The 23,501-nt window shown below is 45.4% G+C and overlaps 1 non-coding gene across 1 annotated transcript; it reads left to right on the top strand.

The window, feature by feature from the left end:
* The first annotated feature begins 22,466 nt into the window (after positions 1 to 22,466).
* Positions 22,467 to 22,578, top strand: LOC133388207 (U6 spliceosomal RNA). The gene has a single exon (XR_009763689.1). It is a non-coding gene; the product is annotated as a U6 spliceosomal RNA (small nuclear RNA).
* Positions 22,579 to 23,501: the final 923 nt, after the last annotated feature.

Here is a 23,501-nt window from a genome sequence, read left to right as displayed (position 1 = left end):
CCGCCGTAAAGCGGAAATCGCCGTAAAGCGGGGCCCCATAGACTATAATGGGCCGCGTTGTGCAAAAGTGACCTCAAAATGACGTCAAAATGGTGCACGATGGAAAAAACCCACCGTATTAGCGGAACAAGTGCTGTAAGAGCGGGGCCTTTCCCTAATTGAAAAACGGCGCATGAACAAAGCGCCATAAAGCGGAACGCCGTAAAGCGGGGCCTTACTGTACAGTGGGTGAGTGATGAAGGGCTGAGATCAGCACATTGTTTGATAGGACAACTTGAGTCAGGGTGATATTGCCCAGATATTGCAAGAGGGGGTGGTCCCTGCCTGTTTAAAGGAGGCAGTGGTTGGGCCACTCTTTAAGAAACCCCCCTGGACTGTGAGGCCCAGGATGTGACTCAGGAACCAGACCAACGGCTGTAGTTAATTCGTGTTTTATTAGGGTAATGTCCAAACAAAGACTGCGCTTTCTCATGAAGCAATACAGGGATACAGGTCCTGCGGCATTGGGAGAAAGTTGACAGAGCAAGGGACTTCTTCCCGCCTGTTCTTTAAGAAGGGGCCAAACGGGCGCGCAATCTTTTGCTCCTCCTTAACTGCCCCTCAGGTACTGCCCCCCTTCCCCCCCTTCTCTCCTGTCTTTTCAGCTGTCTGCGTGTGCGCGGTGAGGGGGGAAGCATCACCCCCTCCTCTTCTGAAGTTTCCGATTCCAGGATGGGGGATAGGGGAGGGGCTGATGGTAAACTGCCTCCCCGCTTTTCTGCTGTGAGCAGCCCTCCCTCTTTCCCCTCTTGCTCTGAGCCTGAAAGAGGGGGAGACGTGAGAATGTCCAGGGAGGGCTCAGGCTCCCCGTTGCTAAGCGACCTTATCACTGGCAGTTCCTCTGTTTCGTCTTCGCTCCAAAGGGGGGAAGTTCCTCCCCCTTCCCTCTGCCATCCATCCGAATACTCTTCTCCCAACTCTCCGGGATCCAGCTCCCTGGGATTGGGACCCCAGCTCTGCCTTCCGACATGGACCCAGAAAATTTAAATAAATATCAACCAGTTACTAATCTCCCCTTCTTGAGCAAGGTTGTTGAGCGCATGATTGAGGACCAGATTCAGGTGCTCTTGGATGAAACCAATTTCAATCAGGGTTTGGGCACAGAAATTGCCTTAGTTGCCCAGTATGATGACCTATGTTGGGAGAGACCATGAGAGTGTGTCCCTGTTAATTCTCCTTGATCTGTCAGCAGCTTTCAATAACATCAACCATGATATTCTTCTCGAGTGGCTGCCTGAGTTGGGGGTGGACGGTGCTGTTTTGCAGAGGTTCCAGTCCTACTTGGCTGGTCAACTTCAGAGGGTGGTGCTTGAGGAATGCTGTTCAGCCCAGTGGAAGCTTCAGTGTGGGATTCTGCAGAGTTTGATTCTAGCCTCCAAGCTATGTAATATCCGCTGGAGTTTCAGAGTACATTGTCAGCATTGTGCTGATGACATGCAGCTCTACTTCTCCTTTACATCTGCAGGTTTGGGAGTGGATGGGTTAATTTGGTGTCTTGCCTCTAATAGACTGGATGAGAGCCAATAAACTGAAGCTTAATCCAGACAAGATGGAGGCACTGCTATTGGGTGGTTCTCTAGACCGGATGGATGGGTTGTGGCTTGCTCTGAATGCAGTTACACTCCCTCTGAAGGAGCAGGTTCATAGCTTGGGGGTACTCCTGGATCGATTACCATTGCCTGGGGCTCAAGTGGCCTTGGTGGTGCAGAGTGCCTTCCATCAGCCTTGACTGGTGGCTCAGCTGTGCCCCTGTATGGACAGAGATAGCCAAACATCTGTTGCCTATGCTCTGGTAACCTCTCGATTAGACTACTGCAATGCATGATACATGGGGCTGCCTTTGAAGACAGTTTGGAAACTTCAGCTGATGTAGAATTCGGTGGCCCGATTGTTGACTGGGGTAAGCCGGTCTGCACATATAATATCAATTCTGGCACAGCTGCACTGGCTACCAATTAGTTTCCAGGCTCAATTCAAAGTGCTGGTGTTGACCTATAAAGCCTTATAAGCAGAGCTTGGAAAAGTTACTTTTTTGAACTACAACTCCCATCAGCCCCAGCCAGCATGGCCACTGGATTGGGCTGATGGGAGTTGTAGTTCAAAAAAGTAACTTTTCCAAGCTCTGCTTATAAGGCTCAGGACCTCAATACCTCAAGGACCACCTCTCTCCTTACGAACCAACCTGGACCCTGCGCTCATCATCAGAGGCCCTTTGTGTGCCTACTTCATGGAAGGCTCAGAGGGTGGCAAAATGAGAATGGGGCTTTTTGCTGGTGGCCACCCAGCTGTGGAATGCTCTCCCCAGCGAGACACACCTGGCACCATCTCTGTCCATCTTTAGGCACTAGGCAAAGACCTTTCTCTTCAATCAGGCCTTTGGCCCTTGACATGTGCTGTCCCAGTTATTCTTTTCTGTTATTTGGTGGGTTTCTAACGTTTTTTTAGATGTTATGTATGTCTGCGTTTGGCTTTTACTATATTGAAGAGTTTTAGATTTTATTGATTCTGTGCCTTTTTACCTATGACTCTTGTTTTAAATTTCTGTATGTTTTTCCAATCTGTTTTAAGTCACCTAGAGACCGCTTCACATTAGGCAATTAAGAAACAAAATACAAATCATCATCTAGGGAAGGCTAGCAGGGTGTCAGCATTTGTCTTGCTTATTAGTATGCTCTTTGCAGAGCCTAGCTGTACATTAAATAAAACATTTGGACTCATAGCCCCAAATACTTCTTTTGTGCCTTTGTCCCAGGTTGGGAGGGACAACCATGGACTGTCCACAGAAATGTGCATCAGAGTGCAATCAAAAGTCATCAGAAGAACATCAGAAGAGCCCTGTAGCTGGATCAGGCCAGTGACCCATCTAGACCAGCATTCTGTTCTCACAGTGGCCAAGCAGATGCTCATGGGAAGCTCACAAACAGGACCTCCTCTCCCCACCTGTGATTCATTCTCAGCAACTAGTACTCAGAGACACAGTGGAGGTGAAACATAGCCATCGTGGCTAGTAGCCATTGTAGCCTGATGCTCCATGAATATGTCTAATCCTCTTTTAAAGCCGGTAGCGATCCTGACCTCTATTGAATTGGAAGCAAATTGTGTTACCACCACTTCACCATGCGAGGATGAAAGCAGACGGTCTATTTTCAATATGGTGCGGAAGTGGGTTGAACAGACAATCACGGCCCAGATGCCTCCATGCACAGCAGGCATGTGCCTGAGTCACTTTGACCACATTTAAAGTGCAGCATCAGTCTTTTCTCTGGGCCAAGTTGTCTTGTTTCATGGGACATGGCTATGGATGGGGCAGAAATTCAGTTCAGTTTCCATTTAAAGGTGAAACTATCAAATTTGAACTTTCCAAAAACAATATGAGAACCAAACACAGCCTTCCTTTGAAATTTGCACTTATCCAAATTCAGTTCTCTAACCATCCAATGTTCTCTAACCATCCAATGTTTATAAATGTCCCCCCCAATGTCCCCCCCATGTTTGTGAAGCCCAGTCCTTTTATTTATTTATTACATTTCTACCCTGCCTTTCTTTTTTCATGAAACCCAAGGTGGCTTGCATGTGGTTCCAGGCGGTCTCCCATCCAGGCAGTGACCAGACCTGACCCTGCTTAGCTTCAGCAGGGAGCTGGCCTCATGTGCCTTCAGACCATAGCTAGCATATCCATAGATTGGGATGGAAGGATCTGTCAATTTTAAATTCTCTCAGCTTCTCATTTTCCAGTCTTCAATTCAGTTCTCCACATTTATGCAGCAATTTGATTTAAAAAAAAAAACCTCATGAAAATTATTCAGCATTTTGGTGTGGATTTCTCCTGATAAACCAACTTTTGTACGTAATTTTTACTAGTGTATTTTTTTTCAAGCAATTTCTCCTAATATAATGCATTTTTGTATGTTATTTTCACGAACGTATGTACACGCTCCCCTAGTATATGCATTTTTGTGGACATACTTTGGTTGGAGAACCACATCACAAAATTAGGAGATGTGTGACTTTTGAATGATGGCTGTTGTCGAGCCCCAGCTCCCTCAGGGGGATCAAGGAGGGGGGCGGGATGAGCTTCAGCCCCCACAGCTAGGGCAAGGGGAAGAATCAGAGGGTGCTGAGACTTTCGAGGACAATGAGGGAGGGGGTGTGGTTGACACTGTGCCAGTTCCCACGGACAGTTCTCCCGCCAAAGAAGACTTCACTCCACCTCAAGACACCCTAACAGAGCCGTCGGGGAATGTCCTGGCGTGCATGCCAACTCCCCCCCCCCAAGTCCCCTCCTGACACTTCAAACGCTTCCCCGCCTCCTGAAGTCGAGCCAGCAACTATCGAGCCTGTACTGTCAGATGAGCCGGCTGAGGTGCACCCCTTTTGCCCCGCGTGAGATGTCGCGAGAAGTGCTTCAGTCAGAGGGAGAGTCTTCAAAGGAGTCAGAGATTACGGGCAAAGATCTTACCTACTTAAGGCAGGGCCCCCCTGACCCGGGTGCTGAGTCAACTTTCTTCACACGCTGCAGAGTATGCTTAGGTAGCTTAGTTAGGGACAGTAGTGAGTTAGCATAGCTGTCTATGAAGCGCGCTGCCTTTGATGTTTCAATTACTCTAATAAAACAAGAATTAGTTTCATCCTCGTCTCAGTCTCGTGACTCGCACTCTGGGCAGGACAGCTGTGTTTCTGTCCTCTTATTGTTTGTGAAAGTGCAGATTCAATAAATTCAACTTTAAATGCGAACGGAAATGAATTTCTCCCCCTTCTTTATGCACAGATATTTAGAATTGTCTGTCTGTGAATTTTTTAACGTTTGCAATTTGAATGCAAGGTTTATTTATTTATTTGTTTGTTTGTTTATCTCTTCGATTTATAGGATGAGAGAGGAAGGATTGGTCTATATAGGCTGGTGGATGCTGGAAGAATCATGCAGGGTCAGGGGGGGTGAGAGGGTAGAGGTCAGAGTGAGTTTGGAAGAGGTCTTCAAATGAATCTGCACTCTCTTGTTGCCAGCAAGCACCAAGCCCTCCAACTAATCCTTGCCCCAAAGTTCTACTCTGCAGCAGATGAACAGCATGAGATTTCATCAAACTACTTTGTGTTCTGAGAAAGCTTTGATCATGCCTCTGAATGCAGCGCACACCCCACCTCATATAGCAACTGGAATCTTCCCTGTATCATGTCAAGGCCAGGGGCAAATTATTTTTAACTAATGTAAAAAAACCAGAAAATATATGTTTGTCCATCAGAGAGATGAGACAGTGACAATAGATTAAGTGGGGAGGGAGAGTGACCAACACAGGATCACACAAATGCACTGCTGAAGTGCTTCACTTGGAAACATTCCAATGTGTTGAATTAATTCTTTAGGCATCATTTGTACATGATGCCCTGAATCAGCCTTCCAAATTTGTGGTCAATTACAGATTCATCTGGAAGCGCGAGACTATCATATCTGAAGGGGAGTTTGCAATAGGAAGTTCCTTGCACAACTTCCTTTTTCAGATGTGACCATCCAACACGACCAAACAGAGGGTCTTCCATGTCTTCAGCTAGCCGTGTGGGGCCATCATGGCACAAGGCACTGTAAGATGAACAGCATGAGATTTCAGCAAGCTGCTTTGTCTTCTGAGAAAGCTTTGGTCATGCCTTTGAATGCAGCACAATCCCCATCTCTACTACTGAAGATATTTCTCTTTCAACAAGACCTTAAGTAGAAACCTTATCCCAGTCTGCATCTGTGTTAGAACTGTTTTCTTAAAAATGTTTTGTTTTTAAGATGTTTTTAAGATGTTTTTAGTGTTTTATCATTTATTTGCCACCCTGGGCTCCTTCTGGGAGGAAGGGCGGAATATACATTTAATAAGTAGATAAATAAATCTCATATATAAATGGATCATACAGTTGTTTGTGTCCAAAATGTGACCATTGCTAACAGCCAGGATCCTAGACCTCTGGATTCTGGATAGTGTAGTGGTTAGAGTGTCGGACTAGAACCTGGGGGACCAGGGTTCGAATCCCCACACAGCCATGAAGCTCACTGGGTGACCGTGGGCCAATCACTGCCTCTCAGCCTAACCTACCTCACAGCATTGTTGTGGGGATTAAATGAGGAGGGGGAGAACCATGTTTGTACTCCACCTTGAGCTTCTTGGAGAAAGGTGGGGTATAAAGGCAATTAATAGTAATAATAATGATGATTATGATAATGATAATAGATGAGGTCCATATCTTTAATCAGTTTCAAGGATAAGGAAACTAAATTTTGTGGTGGGATTGTGATGTCTTGAGTGGCTCATTCCAGGGAAGGGCTAGGGAGGGAGCCACCTCTGGCCCCCACTGTCTTGTCCCAAGGTCCCTGTGCTGACCTGAAGAGGACTCTGATTCACACAAGGGACCAGTTGCCCCACTCAATAGGAAGACCTCAGTAGCCCCTTCTGCATTCTCTCAGCTTGAGGGGATGATTCTTTCATCCTCTTCAGAGCCTGAAGATGTTTCCCCGGAGGCCTCTCCTGTTTCACAGACATGCCGGAGCGTGCAGCTGTGGAACAGGCTACAACAGAAGTGGCTCACTGGGTGGGGTGCAGCCAGAGCCACTGCACGAACTTGCGAGCGGCTGAGTTGCTGCTGCTTGCCAAATGCTATGCAGGGGGCTTTACAGGTGCCGCCAATCCACTAATCAGTGGAGCCTGCAAATTTTAGCGTAGCCACATCTTTACCAGACCCTCATCTGACATCATGTATGACATCAGGTGTAGGACAGGTGTGCGTGGTTTGGGCAAAAAAGCCTGGCAGAACAAATGGGGAGGCCGGGTGACCCAAATTAGGCCCATGGGTTGGAGATCCCCCACTGCTTGTATAGACAATCCTGAGTTGGATGGACCAGCAGGATTGACTTGGTTTCTATGTATTTCCTTGCCTAAAGCAGAGGAATCTAGAGATATTTCTCAGAGACAGACAAAAAAAAAGAATTTATCTCAGGGGGCTTCAGAAACCATCTATTCTTGCAGTGGAATAAACTAGGCTGGCACAGAAGTGCTCTAGGGTCTGATTTTGTTAGGTCTAGAGGCAGGAATGAATCAAGCAAACGAGGAGATATGGCACATCTCCCCAGTGTTCAGGGCAGTCAAGCAGAAAAGGAAACGAAAACTAGGAAGCATCACTTCTGCAAGGGGCCGTCACCTGCAAACATCTCAGAAACCGACTAACAGAGTTGCAAAGACTGATGGAGGAGAAGATGCAGGTGTCATTTGTTAATCCTGTGCTCCAAGAGGCAAGAATTCCAATAAAATAGAAACAAGTGAGATAACAAAGGATGTTCGGGACAGCTAGGAATTTAGATTGGAGGATGCTTTGGATTTTGTCCTACCCTAACGATCATAAAACTCACCATGCATCAAAGGCATAAAACTTAAGGAGCAACATCTGAATCCAGGAGAAAGTTCTTGCAATTAAATCTGTGGCATTCTACACCTAGTTGTTTCTTTTGCACGTGTTTCTTAACACAAGGCACCTTCTGCTGGGAAGAAACTCTGGGAAGGCGTTATTCAAGCCCCAGGAAACTCCAGCATGATCAAAAGAGCCACCGAGCAATATCTAGAGCCATAGAAGCCTGAGGAAATCAATAGTTTACCAGGGCAGGACGTCTGGACTATGTGATATAGATGAGCCCAAGCTCCTGAAATTCAGAAAGCCTTCAGCTATTGTTTAAGGTGGGGATCCCGGAATCATACCATTGGAGAGCCCTGACTTGCACATGCTGGTATGAAGGCTAAAGGCACAGAGATGGTCTCCCTTTCACCCAAAAGTGTCCTGAACAATTCACTGTGGAGAACCCATTGCAGCATTATGCTAGAACAGACCGAAAAGCTGGTCTTTGCATTTACTGCTGGCAAAAAAAGAAAAGAAAAAAGGCAACACTGATCTCTTACGGTGTTACATTCATTACCATAGGGCGGCCCACAAACCACATGCACCTCACCTGGCCTCTCAGTTTGATCCACCAGCCTCTCAACCCAGCCTCTGCCTCTGCACCCCACCCTAGGCCCCTGCTCCTGTGCCAAGCGATTTATTTATTTATTATTTGATTTCTATCCCACCCTTCCTCCCAGCAGGAGCCCAGGGTGGCAAACAAAAGCACTAAAAAAATTGAAAAATGGAAATGGACTGCCTTCAAATCGATCCCGACTTACGGCAACCCTACGAATAGGGTTTTCATGGTAAGCGGCATTCAGAGGTGGTTTACCATTGCCTTCCTCTGAGGCTGAGAGGCAGTGACTGGCCCAAGGTCACCCAGTGAGCTTCGTGGCTGTGTGAGGATTTGAACCCTGGTCTCCCAGGTCGTAGTCCAGCACCTTAACCACTACACCACACTTGAAAATGGAAATGGACGGCCTTCAAGTCAATCCCGACTTATGGTGACCCTATGAATAGGGTTTTCATGGTAAGAGGTATTCAGAAGTGATTTCACCATTGCCTTCCTCTAAGGCTGAGAGGCAGTGACTGGCCCAAGGTCACCCAGTGAGCTTCATGGCTGTGTGGGGATTCGAACCCTGGTCTCTCAGGTTGTAGTCCAACATTCTAACCACTACGCCACAATGACTCTTAAAAACACTTTAAAACATCATAAAAACAGACTTTAAAATACCTTAAAACAAAATATCTTTAAAAACATTTTTTTAAAAAGCTTTCAAGACATCTTAATAAAGAAAAGGAAAAAAGGTTAAAAACATATTTGTTTAAAAAAAAGGTTTAAAAAACATATTAAAAAACAATTCCAGCACAGATGAAGGCTGGGACAAGGTCTCAACTTAAAAGGCTTGTTGAAAGGGGAAGGTCTTCAGTAAGGTGCCAAAAAGATAGCAGAGATGGCGCCTGTCTAATATTTAATTGTCTTCATTGCAAGCACATTCCACAATGGCTGCAGATTAGGCCCAGAAACACATGCTGCTTCTGACAGCTAGCCTTAAAGCCACAGTCTGCACGGAGAATGAACTGTGCATCTCTCTCTCTCTCTCTCTCTCTCTCTCTCTCTCTCTCTTTCTCTCTGCAGCTTTCCTTATCCTTCCTGCCCCTCCACTAGCTTTATTGGTATGTTTCTCAGGCTCCCTCTAAGAATTCCCTCTAAGAATTCCCTCTAAGCACTGTTTGGAATAGGGTTGCCAGGTTGTTGGCCTGAGACTGATCCTGTATCTTTAGGAGAAGAGAAAATCAGCCAAGTGCAGGTGTTCTTGCAACTCTGTAATGGGAAAAACCACAAGGTAGAATTCTCTCTTTCCCCTGCCCAACTATTAAAGATACAGAAGACCTGTCGGTTGCCAGGCCCAGCCTCTGAGAGGTCTTCTGTATCTTTAAAAATTGTGGAGGGGGGAGGGAGAATTCCACCTTGTGGTTTTCCCCATTACAGAGTTGCAGGAACACCTGCACTTGGCTGACCTTCTCTTCTCCTAAAGATACAGGATCAGTCTCAGGCCATGGACCTGGCAACCCTAGTTTGGAAACACAATCTGATGAGAGGCTTTTGCAACCAAATGCATACCTTTGCAGGCTGCAATCAATCTTGTGAGAGTTACAAGGTTGATGGTTGCCCACAAACATACCTACATTGCAAGCCATGTACTCCAGAGTATTAAGGGGCAAAATACAGGCATGTACCGCAGAGAGGGGGTCTTTGTGGATAAAAGGGAACTAGAGGATCTGTTTAATTGCTCAGCCTATAAAGAGCCAAGGGGCGGGTTTAAAAGGGGAGAGATGGGCTTGTGATCTTGCGACCAAATCGTCAGTCTCTACAGAGGCTTAGAAAATTTGTTATCTTCTCTTCTCTCAGACATAGGGCAGTATATAAAGGAAAGGACAGCGCTGCTTGCTAAAGCTGCTGAGAATCTCAGCATGCCATGCTCCACTGGGAGAGGGAAGGAAAATGCGTGCACAATGTGACAAGTTTCAAGAACTAAATCTTACAGAGAGAAGACTCCAAATGGCCATTTTCAGCAGCAAAACTGTCTGTGAAGTGTTGCATCTCGTTCTCCCCCCGCACAGGCAAACTCTCATGTTCTTTCTTCCTGCAGGCATAATTATGCCTTTGGCATCTCTTTTGGGGGTGGGAGGAGAGAGCCCTGAAAGTCCAGAGATGAATTTCCTTCTCTCGCCGGCAGCTTCAAAAACGACATCTTTGCTGAAATATATTGCCTGGCTTTATGAGCAATGAGATCTGCCGGTGCATTAAGCGAAGTTCAGCCTGGGCCATATTTATCACTGTTCTTTGTGTCATAGAAGCTGACAGCCTGCTTGTTCAAATTTATGGAGCCCCTGTAAGCTGTGCTGTGGCTCTTTCCTGCTCACAAGGTGTCCAAGATGCTCCAGGAGGAGAAAATGCATGTACTGTGTAGATTTCTGCACTGCTTGGCATACTAAAGAATAAATGGGAAGTATTGAGCTTATCTAAGTGAGAGGCAGTGTGGTGTAGTGGTTAAGGTGTTGGACTACAACGTGGGAAACCAGGGATCGAATCCCCACATAGCCATGAAGCGCACTGGGTGACCTCAGAGGGAGGCAATGGTAAACCCCCTCTGAATACTGCTTACCATGAAAACCCTATTCGTAGGGTCGCCATAAGTCAGGATCGACTTGAAGGCAGTCCATTTTTCAAGTGAAGAGAACTGCTGTATCCTGTGGGCTTTGGGGGGAGAACTCACAGTGTGGGAAAACCCTGCAAAGGGTCTGCCCTAAAACCATGAAGCAGCAGGAGTCAGGAAAATGTCAATAACCACATCAGTAGAGGCTGGTCCATTTGGACAAAAAGAAGCACTGCCCACCAACCTCACTCTGCCCTTGGCCAGCTCCCAGCTCCCCGCCTTATCACATGCAACCAATCCACGGGGTGGTTCTGCTTGCCAGCTTCCTCCTCCTTCATCTCAGTGTTGCCCTTGTGGAGCTCAGCAGGCAGGAGGATGGGGACAAATCTGGAATGAATTGGCTCCGCCTATCATTGGCTGTGGCTCCACTTACTGCTGGTCACCTTGCCTTCCACCCCAGCAGTCACAATGGGCACCAGGCACAGGGTTGCCAGGTCCAGGGCCTGAGACTGATCATGTATCTTTAGGAGAAGAGAAAGTCAGCCAAGTGCAGGTGTTCTTGCCACACTGTAATGGGAAAAACCACAAGGTGGATCAGAGCTTGGAAAAGTTACTTTTTTTGAACTACAACTCCCATCAGCCCCAGCTAGCATGGTGCTGGCTGGGGCTGATGGGAGATGTAGTTCAAAAAAGTAACTTTTCCAAGCTCATTCTCCCTTCTCAATGCACAACTTTCAATGATACAGAAGACCTCTTGGAGGCCGGGCCTGGCAATTGTATCTTTAAAAGTTGTGCAGGGGAAAGGGAGAATTCCACCTTGTGTTTTTTTCCCATTACAGGGTTGCAAAAACACCTGCACTTGGCTGACTTTCTCTTCTCCTAAAGATATAGGATCAGTCTCAGGCCCTGAACCCGGCAACCCTAACCAGCCATCATATTTATGGTTTGCAGTTTCCACATTTATTTGCAGACAAAAGATCAATGACTCAGGATAGCAGCTAGGATTTGATACACGGGTAAGATGAGGCTTCCAATACACTCCCACTGGGCTATGATGGGAACCACGCCCACTCAGGAAGGGGAGGCTGTATTGCAGGTAAGGCATGTTTCTTAAAGAGACATCCCCCCCCCACACACACACACACCCCTTAGGGGACTGAAATCTGTGAACAGTCAAATCTCCAGATCAAAACACGCTTCTGAGGTTTGGAGTCAGCTGTTCAAGCATATGGCCCCATTGGGATCAAGTCTGAGGGCTCTGCACTGGATTCAACCGAAGCTCAAGCCAGATCAGGCCTATTTGGAGGCATTTGAGCCTTGGCTAAGTCAGGTTGGGATAGCCCCAGATCACTACAGGTTGGATGGCCCAGAGTGAACCGGGGCTGCAAGCAGGGCGCAGGGCGTGGGGCAGAAAGAAGAGGCAGGCGTATGCGGGAAGAGACCAGGAAAAGGAGGCACCTCTTTGAGGGAGATGGTAGGTGCCTTTCCTGCCCAATGTCTCCTTCCCACCAGGGTCTCCCCTAGCTCCATGAGGTATCCAAATCCCCTTTGTGAGTGGCTTCCATACATGCAGAGAAGCAGTTTGCAAAGAAGAAGCACCCCGCAGTATGAAATCCTCTTGCTTATCAGCTGGTAAGTGAGAGGATTCATCCTGTGCTGCTCATTTACGGGTGGGTTCCCTGCATGCAGAGAACGTGCTCATGAAGGATCTGCGACCTGCAGCACGCTGGATGGAATCCTCTCTCACTTACCAGGTGGCAAGCGGGGCAGTTCCATCCTGTGCAGTGGCAGTTGCACTCACCTGCTCTCAATCAGGTTGGAGGAAGAAGGACGTGATCCCTCCTGACCATATTTTTAATTTCTTAAAAACCCTTTTAGCTCTGCTCCCCAAATAGCTTTGGGGATGGAAGCCATGTATGGCATTGCCAGAGATAATGCTACTATAGCTGCAGGGAATGCACTACGCAAAAGACATCCCATCAACCGCTGGAGTGCAAAGGGAGGACCTGTCACTGGTGCGCTCCTGAGGTTTAGCAAGCCCAGACAGGAGATCTGTGCCATCTTGCTGTGCTTTTCCAGCACATTTTTGATGGTCTGGCAAATTGGTGCAGGCTGTTATTTGCAAATGGAACAGAAATGATCTCCCTGGGGATGCCATAGCAGGCAAAAGCTGTTTTCCACTTTGACTATGATGGTGGCCAACCTGTCAGTGAAATGGAGAACTTCAGGATACTTTGAGTAGTAACCTGTTGCCAATAGTGTCCTTTGAGTTCATAGGATCATAGGAGGCTGCCTTATCCTGAACCAGATCATTGATCCATCTAGCTCAGTATTGTCTACACAGACTGGCAGTGGCTATCCAGGATTTCAGACGGGGCATATTGTGAGCCATACCTGGAGATTCCAGGGATTGAAACTAGGACCTTCTGCATGCAAAACAGATGCTCTGCCACTGAGCTACAGCCCTTCCCATGCCAGCTGCAACCAGGGGAGATCAGAAATCTCATTGTTAATCTGTAAGGATTTTGTGGGCAGCTACCTACCTATTGCTCAATGTGGGCCTTCATCTTTGGCCAGTACATGAGAAGCTGGACTCTGGCTGTGGTCCTTTGAACTCTATGATGTGGGATATGCAACGGCTTTAGCAAGTCATCTCTCATACAATCTTGCAGGGATGGCCCCATGTGGATCCATCTTTAGGAACTGCAGACTGTGCAGAAGTCCTTGCTCCCTGGTGCCCTGCATACCTTTGCTTTTCTTTTGGCTGACTGTGTGCGCAGGCATTGCAGACTCTGTAGCCATGGTGAGCTCTGCAAATGTCTGTTGCTTGAGCAAATGTGAGATCAGGGTGCTCAAGAAGGCTCTCTTTTGACCAAAAACGAGTATAAAAACTAGCTTTTTGAGACTCGAAACAATTTTGTCCCTTATCATAACATCCTCTGAGGCTCCACACTCACAGTCCTGAGCTTTGCATCATAATTGCATAACAAAATTTATTCCTTCTGTTTCATTAAATTTGAGCTGCCAAAACTGAGCTGTTTGAACACTGTTTTCCCCCCCTAAGCTCACAACACTGTTAAAAAGCTTTTAAAGCTTCTACCAATGTTTTATGGGTTGAATCTATGTGCACATTTTGCATCTTATTGTAGATCTCTAGTGCCCAATCACCAATACAATGCAAAAGAATTACCACTGAACCATTTTCTGGTTTGTTGTTCATGTTGAAACTTATTTAATTCTCACTTCTAGGAACAATACACAAACTGAAACACAATTATCCTTTGAAATTCACATTTCTCAGAATTTTGCAATGCCATTCTCCAATTAAAAAGAAGTATAGTAGGGGAAAGCTTACACAAAAATGCACATATTCGTGAAAATAACATGCCAGAATGCATTGCATTAGGGAAAATTGCTTGTAAAATGTGTATATTAATTTTTTAATGTGTACATTAGGAGAAATACACACTAAAATGCTGGTGAATTTTCATGTGGATTTCTTTTTTAAAGGTAAACTGCTGCGGAAATGTAGAGAACTGAATTTAAGACTGGAAGAATGAGGAACTAGAATTGACAGATTGCCTAGGTTAAACACAGCTTCTGGCATTTCAATTGGCAGGAGGCATATTTTTATTTTACTTTAATTTTTTTTTTAAAAAAATCTATAGTCTGCTTTTAAAACAAGATGTTTCCCTGAGTGGTTTGGAAAAAAATACGAAGAAATAAACAAATGTCTTCAGTGGCTGTATTCTTCCAGCTTCGACTGGCACACTAACTATGGCCATTCCTGGATACGGATGGCTTGTCCACAGTGGTGTAGGCCTTGATAACCTCTACACTGGACTATTACAATACACTCGATGTGGGGTTACCTTCAAGGTTGGTTCAGATATTGCAGCTAGTGCAGAATGCTGTGGCCCAGCTTTTGGCCTGAGCATTTCCGTGCTGCATATTACATGCAGTAGTGCAGTGGCAAATTCAGAAGTGCAGGGTCCCTTTGTGATAGTCACAGCCACACCCCCTCCCATCTTTGGTTGAGAATGAAACCCTTATCAGTGCCTTCTGCCACAACAACAGACATCCCTAGGAGCCAATAAGCATGAAAAGGGAATGTGTTAGCTACTGAGAAGAGCCTTCTCAGTGGGTAACTTGCCTCCTTTCACTCTGATGGGCTCTAATCAGCAGGAAAGGAGAAGGAAGCATGTTAGGAGACTCTTCTCAGTAGCTAACAAGCTCCCTCATGCTGATTGGTTCATAGGATGCTGGAGACATTGGAACCCTGCTCTCAAAAAAGGAAGGGGTCTAGGAACCCCTGAGACCCTGGATGACTACGCTCCTGATTACACATGTACTGAAAGCCCTGCACTGACTGACAGTACATTACCAAGCTACTTTCAAGGCGTATCTGTAAAAAGCCCTAAACAACCTATGACCAGGTTCCTAAAGGACCACCTTACCCTTTACACACCAGCCAGATTGCTGCGATCATCTGGAGAACTCTTCCTGACTCTCCCATAACTATCACATGTTCATCTAGTTTCTTTGCAAGCCAAGTCTTTTTAGCCAGTAGCGGCCAGTGAGGCAATGTGGGTGAGGAAACCATTGAAATACTCCATGAAAGTTTGACTAAAATCAGAAGTGGATTCACTGCCCCACTGACATCGGGGCCACCAATCTGCACTGGCTTTTAGCATGGGGCACTAGCATTTGGGACACTGTTCCAAATGAAATCTGACAGGTATGTACAATTCTGATATTTCATCACCTGCCGAAAAAGTTTCTGTTTCGCTAAAGGTTTTTAGAGAATTAATCAGAATCAGTATTGGCAATTTGTTCTATATTTTATGGTTTTTATACTTTTATGATACGTTAATGATTTCATTGTACACTGCAATAAAAAAATTAGTTGGTGGTTTATACTCTTATAAATAATAAACAAACCATAATACAGTTTTGAAACCAAATTAAAAAGAGACTTCTGTTCATTACATTTTAAACAACAAAACATTACTAAAACCAGCATGAACTAAGATAACCATGCTATTACTACAACAGGCACAGCCATAGCCTAGACTAATAAGACTGATTTTATTAATTAATTAGTTTAAAGTATGTGTGCCTTTCTTATTACATTCCGTTTGTATAGGGTTTTCATGAGTTCAAAGCATTTCCCATGCATTATCTAGTTGTAATCCTTACATTAACCCTGTAAAAATAATGTAAATGTACTGCCTTCAAGTCGATTCCGACTTATTGCGACCCTATGAATAGGGTTTTCATGAGGCTGAGAGGCAGTGACCGGCCCAAGGTCACCCAGTGAACTTCATGGCCATGTGGGGATTCGAACCCTGGTGTCCCAGGTTGTAGTCCAACACCTTAACCACTACACCACACTGGCTCTCTTAACCCTGTAAGGCAAGTCATTATTATTCCCCATATTGCAGATAACGGCGCTGAGGCTGAACCAGTGTGATTTACCTAAAGCCAGCTGGTGCAGCCTTTACCAGCTTGATATTCTCTAGATGTTTTGAATTACAAGTTCCACTGGTAAGTGCAAAGTAGAGGGGAACTTTCCTATTTGAAGTTGTGTCTCGTAAGCCACTGCAGCCAGGGTTACCAATGTGGCGCCTATGGGTGACATGGCAACCTTGACGGCTTCCTGTGGTGCCACAAAGCCTCTGAGCCCTCTCTCTCTCTCTCTCTCTCTCTCTCACACACACACACACAGAGCCCTTTTGGTCATGAAATTGTGAGTATAGTTATCTTTTTCTCCATTGCAAAGTACATAGAGTTGAAGGAGGAAGTTGGAAGAGTGACGCTCTGTCTCACTTTCTCTTTTCATGTCTATGTGCTTTTCAAGGCTCCAGATAATTCTACTAGATTTGACTTTCACAGATATCTTGGGGAAGTGAAATGTGTATGCATGTCCTTTTTCTCTTTCTGTCTCTCGGGGGGGGTGATCCGGAAGAAGAGGAGTAGAATGACTAGAGAGGGGGCAACACCCATTGTAGTGATCGTTGTTGTAACTGCTATTTAATAAAACCACCTTGTCAACTCTTGGCTCCATATATTGAACCCAAACATATTACACACCCATGGTACTCGTTCAAAAATGTGGTCTTAAAAGATGAGCTGCACTTAGGGAAGGGAGGGAGAAACTCAATTCAGTTCGCATTTAAAGCTAAATCTCTCAAATTTGCGCATTTTGAAACAATATGAGAACTGAAACAACAGCTGCCCTTCAAAATAGGCACATATCTGAATTTTGCGATGCAGTTCTCCAACCAAAGAACATTTACAAAAATGCATATATTAGGGGAAAGTGTGCATAAAAATGAATACATGAGTGAAAATAACATACAAAAATGCATTATATTAAGAGACATTGCTTGCACAAACGTGTCCATTATTCAAAACTGTATACAAAAATGTGTTTTATTAGGAGAAATTCACAGTAAGATCTTGGAAATTTTTCATGAGTTTCTGCAGCCAGTACACAAATGGCTGCAGAAATGTGGAGAACTGAAGTTAAGATTGGAACAATGAGAACTTGAGAGAACCAAAACTGGCAAATTGTTCCATCCGTAGCTGCACCACAACAAAGCCCGCTTGACATGATTAGAGCTGTTGGGCTTAACCCATCGCAATCAGCATCACATCATCCATTCTGGCATCTGAACATTGGCAGTACATGACGTTGAGTACCTGAGTTTGCAAGTTATGCAGTGGATATTTCATACGCACACACTCCATATGGATTGAATCAACTAGTGACCCTGGTATAGCTGCAAATCAAAGAACGAACAGAAACATCTTCTTAAAGCATCAACCGCACTTCAAGCTAGAGAAGCCTCAGCGCATCCAGAAAACTGAGACAGACATAACAGTGAGGGCATAATATCTCTGTTTTCGGCTTGCATAGATCAAGGCCTTTTATCAAGTGATCTGCACAGAAGGAGACGTTATTCATAAGACGCGGGCCCATTTGTCGTGTTATAAAGGCCACACTTCTCTCTGCAAACAGACCGACGCACTGTGAAGATGTTTAGCACAAAAGATCTCTTGAGGATAAAGACTACAATGTAACATCAGGCACATAGTCTTGTTACAGAAACTAGACAAACAAAGGTGGGGAGGCAGGAAGTGAGATGCAAATGCCTCACCCAGTCACAGAAACATTTTGAAAGGTAGATTCACTTGAAATGAGGTTGTAATATTGTATTGCACAAACGCAGACCCACGTCCATCAGAAAGGGAGGAAAGGGAGTCCATGATGATGGTTTTCAGTCTGGTAAATGTACATAGCCTTGCTGCCAAAATTAATATAAAAATTCAATTTGAGGGGGCAACTTGTGGTTCAAACATTTATTTATTTACATAATTTTTATCCACCCTTTAATGAAAAGGGCTCCCAGAGAAATTGATTACATAAATACAAACATGGCAGTCCCTGCCCTCAGGCTGACAGTCTAAAAAGATATGACAGAAAAGGAAAATGGATGGGAAGAAGGAGGAAATAAGCAAACTCAGGAATATGTTTATACTTATAAGTTCTTCTGCGGTGAAAAAGTGGAAGGAGAAGCAACTCAAAAATTGCTGATTTCTCAGGTTCACTGATGGAGTGACCCTAGATCTCTTCTCTTACCTCCTCTGAAGTAATGGCAGTTGACGGAGAGAGAACATGGCTTCTCAGCAGAGCTGGTGAGGGTTCTATCTGCCTTCTCTTACCTTCTCTGTTGCAGTCTGGTTTCCTTGGAATGAGATTACGGGGGACTAGCTAGTGTTTTGCAATGGGGGTTGCAAATATGTACAGGTTGTGCATAGGTGGAGATTCACAGCATTAGCATAAAACTTACTGTGCTCCCCCATCATATTTCTGGAAGGAGGCCCCCACTGCCATATGATTCTTGCAAAAAGCAACGCATACCTCTCTGTCGTTTTCAGTGTTTATCCAAAAACTGCAGGCTTCTCCTTTTCTTTCCTGCATACACCCCCTCCCACATACACCCTTGCCATCCCCCCTATCTAGTGTGTGAGGCAGGTGTAGGGGTGTGTGTGTGTGTGTGTGTGTGTGTGTGTGTGAGAGAGAGAGAGAGAGAGAGAGAGACTTGTCTCAGTAGTAGAGCATCTCTAGGTTCAATCCATGGCATCTCCAGGTAGGACAGGAGAGATTTTTGGCTGAAACCCTGGAGAGCTGCTGCCAGTCAGGGTAGACAATACTGAGCTAGATGGACTAACGGTCTGACTTGATATAACACAGCTTCCCATGATTAGAATGTGCTGATTAAACAGCATCTGTCGAAGTTGGGAAATACATGGAAGGCGGCCCACTCAAATTACCCAGGGGTCTTGTAACCAACAGTGGGTAGGGCTTGCCCCTCCCCCAGGCCTTGCCAAAGGATAGCTTTCACCCTGGAAACCCAAACATCATGAAAATTCATCACAGCACTAGATCCAAGGCAAGTACACAACCGTGTCCTTGCTTTCGTTTGTGAGATGCTGAGTGATAGAGAGTCGCTACTCTGATATATCCATGCTGCTCCAATCTGTGACTTACGTTGTTAACATTCAATTGGGTCTCGGAGGAAAACATAATTTCACATGAGGCCCAAATGTATTCATCATTTGCTTTTCATATTCTGGCAACTGTTGGGGAGCGTGTGTGGCTGTGGCATTGCATTTTCCCACCCTGCAAGTGCCTTATTAGTATGGGCGTCAGGTACCTTTCCACCACGGCCTGATTCTATCAGGAGGAAATACATTTTCGTTTGCAATATGATGTTAGGAAACTTGTCTTGCAGTTCTCTATCTGAATTGTCTCTGTGGTTTTGTTCCCTCTGCTTTGAGAATTTCAAAAGTAGGAAGGGAAATTCAGCTTCTAAACCCATTTGTTTGTTTGTCTGTTTGTTTGTTTTCTAAACCCTTTCATTTTTCTAACGCTTGACCACAGCTATCCTTGCATTGATAATCTCAAGGCTGGATTACTGTAACATCTCCTTAAATTGGTCCAGAGGCTGTAGCTAGCACAGAAAGAGGCAGCTAGATGGCATCAGGGGTGTAGTCATCCAGGGTTATGGAGGGTCATAGATCCATTACTTTGAGGGGAGCAGGGTCCCAGCCAGGTCCCTATGTATGAGCCGATCAGTGTGAAAAGGGAGTGTATTAGCCACTGAGAAGGGTCCTTGTCCTTTCATGTTGATTGGAGCCAATCAAAGTGAAATGGGGTGAGTCAACCACCGAAAAGACTCTTCTCAGTAGCTAACACACAACCCCTTCATGCTGACTGGCTCCTAAGGACACCTGTTGTAGTTGAGCGTGGACTCATGAGATGACCGGAAGAGCAAGGGAGATGAGAGAAAGTGGAAAAGGAGGTGTGGCTGTGAGGAGTGTGGCTGTGATTATCATGAAGGAACCCTGCACTTCTGAATTTGCCACTACACTACTGGGATGTATGTAAGAGGCAACTACTGCTAGCATATAATATCTGTGGAATCTGCACTGGCTGCCAATATGCTACTGGGCCATATTCAAGGTTTCGGTACTATCATATAAGGCCCTACATATAACGTATACAGGCATATATACATCTCATGACCAGGTTACTTGAGAGACTGACTTATATAGCCAGTAGGGCACTGTGGTTTGCAGGAGAGTCTGTCCTTGAAGTCCCTAAAATATCAAAAGCCCTCACTTTAGTAATTGGGAGCAGGGGTTTCAGTGCAACTGCCCCTGCTCTGTGGAGCAGCTTCCCTGCTGCTATATCACAGGAGCCTGCTCTTTACACCTTCCAGAAACAACTACAAACCTGCCTTGTCTTGTTTTGTTTTAACAAGCTTTTGGGTGACAATGTCATAAATTAGTATCAATCAATCAATCAATCAATCAATCAAGATTTTGCATGGGAAACTTCTGAACTTTCTCTCCTGGACCTTGTGCAAGCAACTTCTTAAAGCCCTAAATAAAATATAAATTGAATTCAAATACATAAAGCCACAAAAACTAATTTACTCTTCCATTCCCTTTTACACACATAATTTAAAACCCCATTACCTAATTCAAGGTGACAAGGGCCTAATCCTTACTCCCTGGCAATAACAGCTCCTTTTCTCTTCAGCCCTCACGTTTACTGTTCTCAAACTCCCAAGTACGATCCTTCCTTAAGGTTTCTCCACCCACTGGACCAAACCAATAACCCATAGGGGTTACACTAGCATGTGTATTACTGAGCAAATGGGCTGCCTTCAAGTCAATCCTGACTTACGGCGACCCAATGAATAGGGTTTTCATGGTAAGCAGTATTCAGAGGGGGTTTCCCACTGCCTCCCTCTGAGGCTGAGAGGCGGTGACTGGCCCAAGGTCATGCAGTGGGCTTCATGGCTGTGTGGGGATTCGAACCCTGGCCTCCCAGGTCGTAGTCCAACACCTTAACCACTACGACACACCGGCTCTCATTACTGAGCAAATACTGAAGACAAAACATTCAGACTGCCTCAAGTGCAATGCTTTTTGGTGGAACCCTTTCTCTCATTCAGTTCCAGAGTCATCGAGTGTACATGAATAATGGGCAGAGAAAGCAAGTGATGTGCATTAATGTTTAAACCAACTCCTATGGAACTGGAGACAGGGGAACAAAGCAATCATCATTTACCATCTTGGACTTTAAAAAGAATTTGGTTTAATGGGCAACTGAACCCTTGAGGCCTTTGGGTTATTGTCTAAGGAAAACGAGATGCTTGTGATGTTTGGAACTGGCATACAGGGATGGCGCATGGAAAGCAGGGATATGCTCAAACCCTGGTGAGCCATAGATGTGTAGAGTAGGCAGAGCCAGGAGCCAAACAACCCTAAGCAATTAGTTCAGTGGGACTCGTGTGGGCTTTGGACTTGGGTTTCTCAAACAGCAAGAAACTGTGTTGCATGGCAACCACCTCTGAAGCTGACGGGAGCTTCAAAAAGCACGAGATTGCAAAAAGAGAAGTGATATGGCATGAAATTATAATATTGCATACAGTAAACAAATAAATGGGATCTCATCTTGTGTATGATCATGATAGCACTCCAACTGATTTCCTTCGTTCACCTTTACACTGGTGTGAGTATAATGAGTTGTAGAAATGCAGCCACAACTGACACTCTTCTCCAGGTGTCATTCTGACCAGCCCAATGGGATGTTTACATGAGAAGTTCATAGAATCATAGAAAAGTAGAGTTGGAAGGGGCTTATAAGGCCATCAAGGCCAGCCCGCTGCTCAATGCAGGTTAAGAAGTTAGGATGCGTGGTAGCCGCTGGCCATGTTGGACACTCTTGCCTGCCCCCTCCATAACAAAAGAGAGAGGCAGTTGGAGGAACAGACTGTAATCAATGCGTGTGTCACTACTAGGGATGGGTGAATCTCACCATGTTTATTTTCCCCAGTTTCTTTTTTCCCCCTAATCTTAAGGTCAGTTCACATCAGTTTGCACTTCAAAACAAAACAAAACCCATTGTAGTGCAGTGTGAATTTCTCATAATACGCACATTTGTATGTGATTGTCCCTAGTATTCACATTTTTGCAAAGCAATTTCTACTAACATAATGCATTTTTTTTGTATTTTCTTTCCACGAATATATGCCTTTGCACACTTTACTCCAGTGTTGGCATTTTTGCACACATTGCGTGGCTGGAGAGCCGCATTGCAAAATTTGGAGAAGTACAAATTTCAAAGGATGGCTGTGTTTCGGTTCTCATAAAATGTGAATTAGGTAGATTCACCTGTAAATGTGAACTGAGCCAAATTTCTCCCCCATCCCTAGACATCTCTTACCACAGCACTGGAGATGATACTGGAGACCTCAGGACATCAACAGTGACCTCACTTCTGGGTCAGAACAACTTCCACAACACATATACTAAAATTGGAATGATACAGAGAAAATGAGCATGGCCCCTTTGCAAGGATGGCATGCAAATTCGTGAAGCATTCTCTTTTTTGTGGGGGGGGGGAACAGCCCAGTAACAAGCCAGAACAAGCAATGAGTATTGGAAATATGCCAGTAGAAAGTTGGGGAGTGATTGTTGGAGGTGTTAGGCAGTAGTGTAGTGGCAAATTCAGAAGTGCAAGGTCCCTTCACGATGATCACACCACACCCCCTCACAGCCATGCCCCCTTTTACACTTTCCCTCACCTCCCTTGCGAGTCCACACTCCACTACAACAGACATCCCTAGGAGCCAATCAGCATGAAAGGGGAGCCTGTGTGTTAGCTACTGAGAATAGTCTCTGACTATGGTGGCTGACTCACCTCCTTTCACTCTGATTGGCTTCAATCAGCAAGAAAGGTCAAGGACTGTTCTCAGTGGCTAACTTGCTCCATTTTCATTCTGATTGGCTCATACATAGGGAACTGGCTGGGACCCTGCTCCCAAAAAAGTAGAATCATAGAACAGTAGAGTTGGAGGGGGTCTACAAGGCCATCAAGTCCAACCCCCTGCTCAATGCAGGAATCCAAATCAAAGCATTCCCGACAGATGGCTGTCCAGCTGCCTCTTGAATGCCTCTGGTGTCGGAGAGCCCACTACCTCTCTAGGTAAGTGGTTCCATTGTCGTATGGATCTAACAGTTAGGAGGTTTTCCTGATGTCCAGTCGAAATCTGGCTTCTTGCAACTTGGGCCCATTATTCCGTGTCCTGCACTCTGGGACAATCGAGAAGAGATCCTGGCCCTCTTCTATGTGACAACCTTTCCTGCACTTGAAGAGTGCTATCATATCTCCCCTCTGTCTTCTCTTCTCCGGGCTAAACATGCCCAGTTCTTTCAGTCTCTCCTCATAGGGCTTTGTTTCCAGTCCCCTGATCATCTTTGTTGCCCTCCTCTGAACCCATTCCAGTTTGTCTGCATCCTTCTTGAAGTGCGGAG

This window comes from Rhineura floridana, chromosome 6 (genome assembly GCF_030035675.1).
Source record: "Rhineura floridana isolate rRhiFlo1 chromosome 6, rRhiFlo1.hap2, whole genome shotgun sequence".
Taxonomy (NCBI): Eukaryota; Metazoa; Chordata; class Lepidosauria; order Squamata; family Rhineuridae; genus Rhineura; species Rhineura floridana.
The sequence above is the reverse complement of the archived record's forward strand: the minus strand, read 5'-3'. Positions and strand labels throughout refer to the sequence as shown.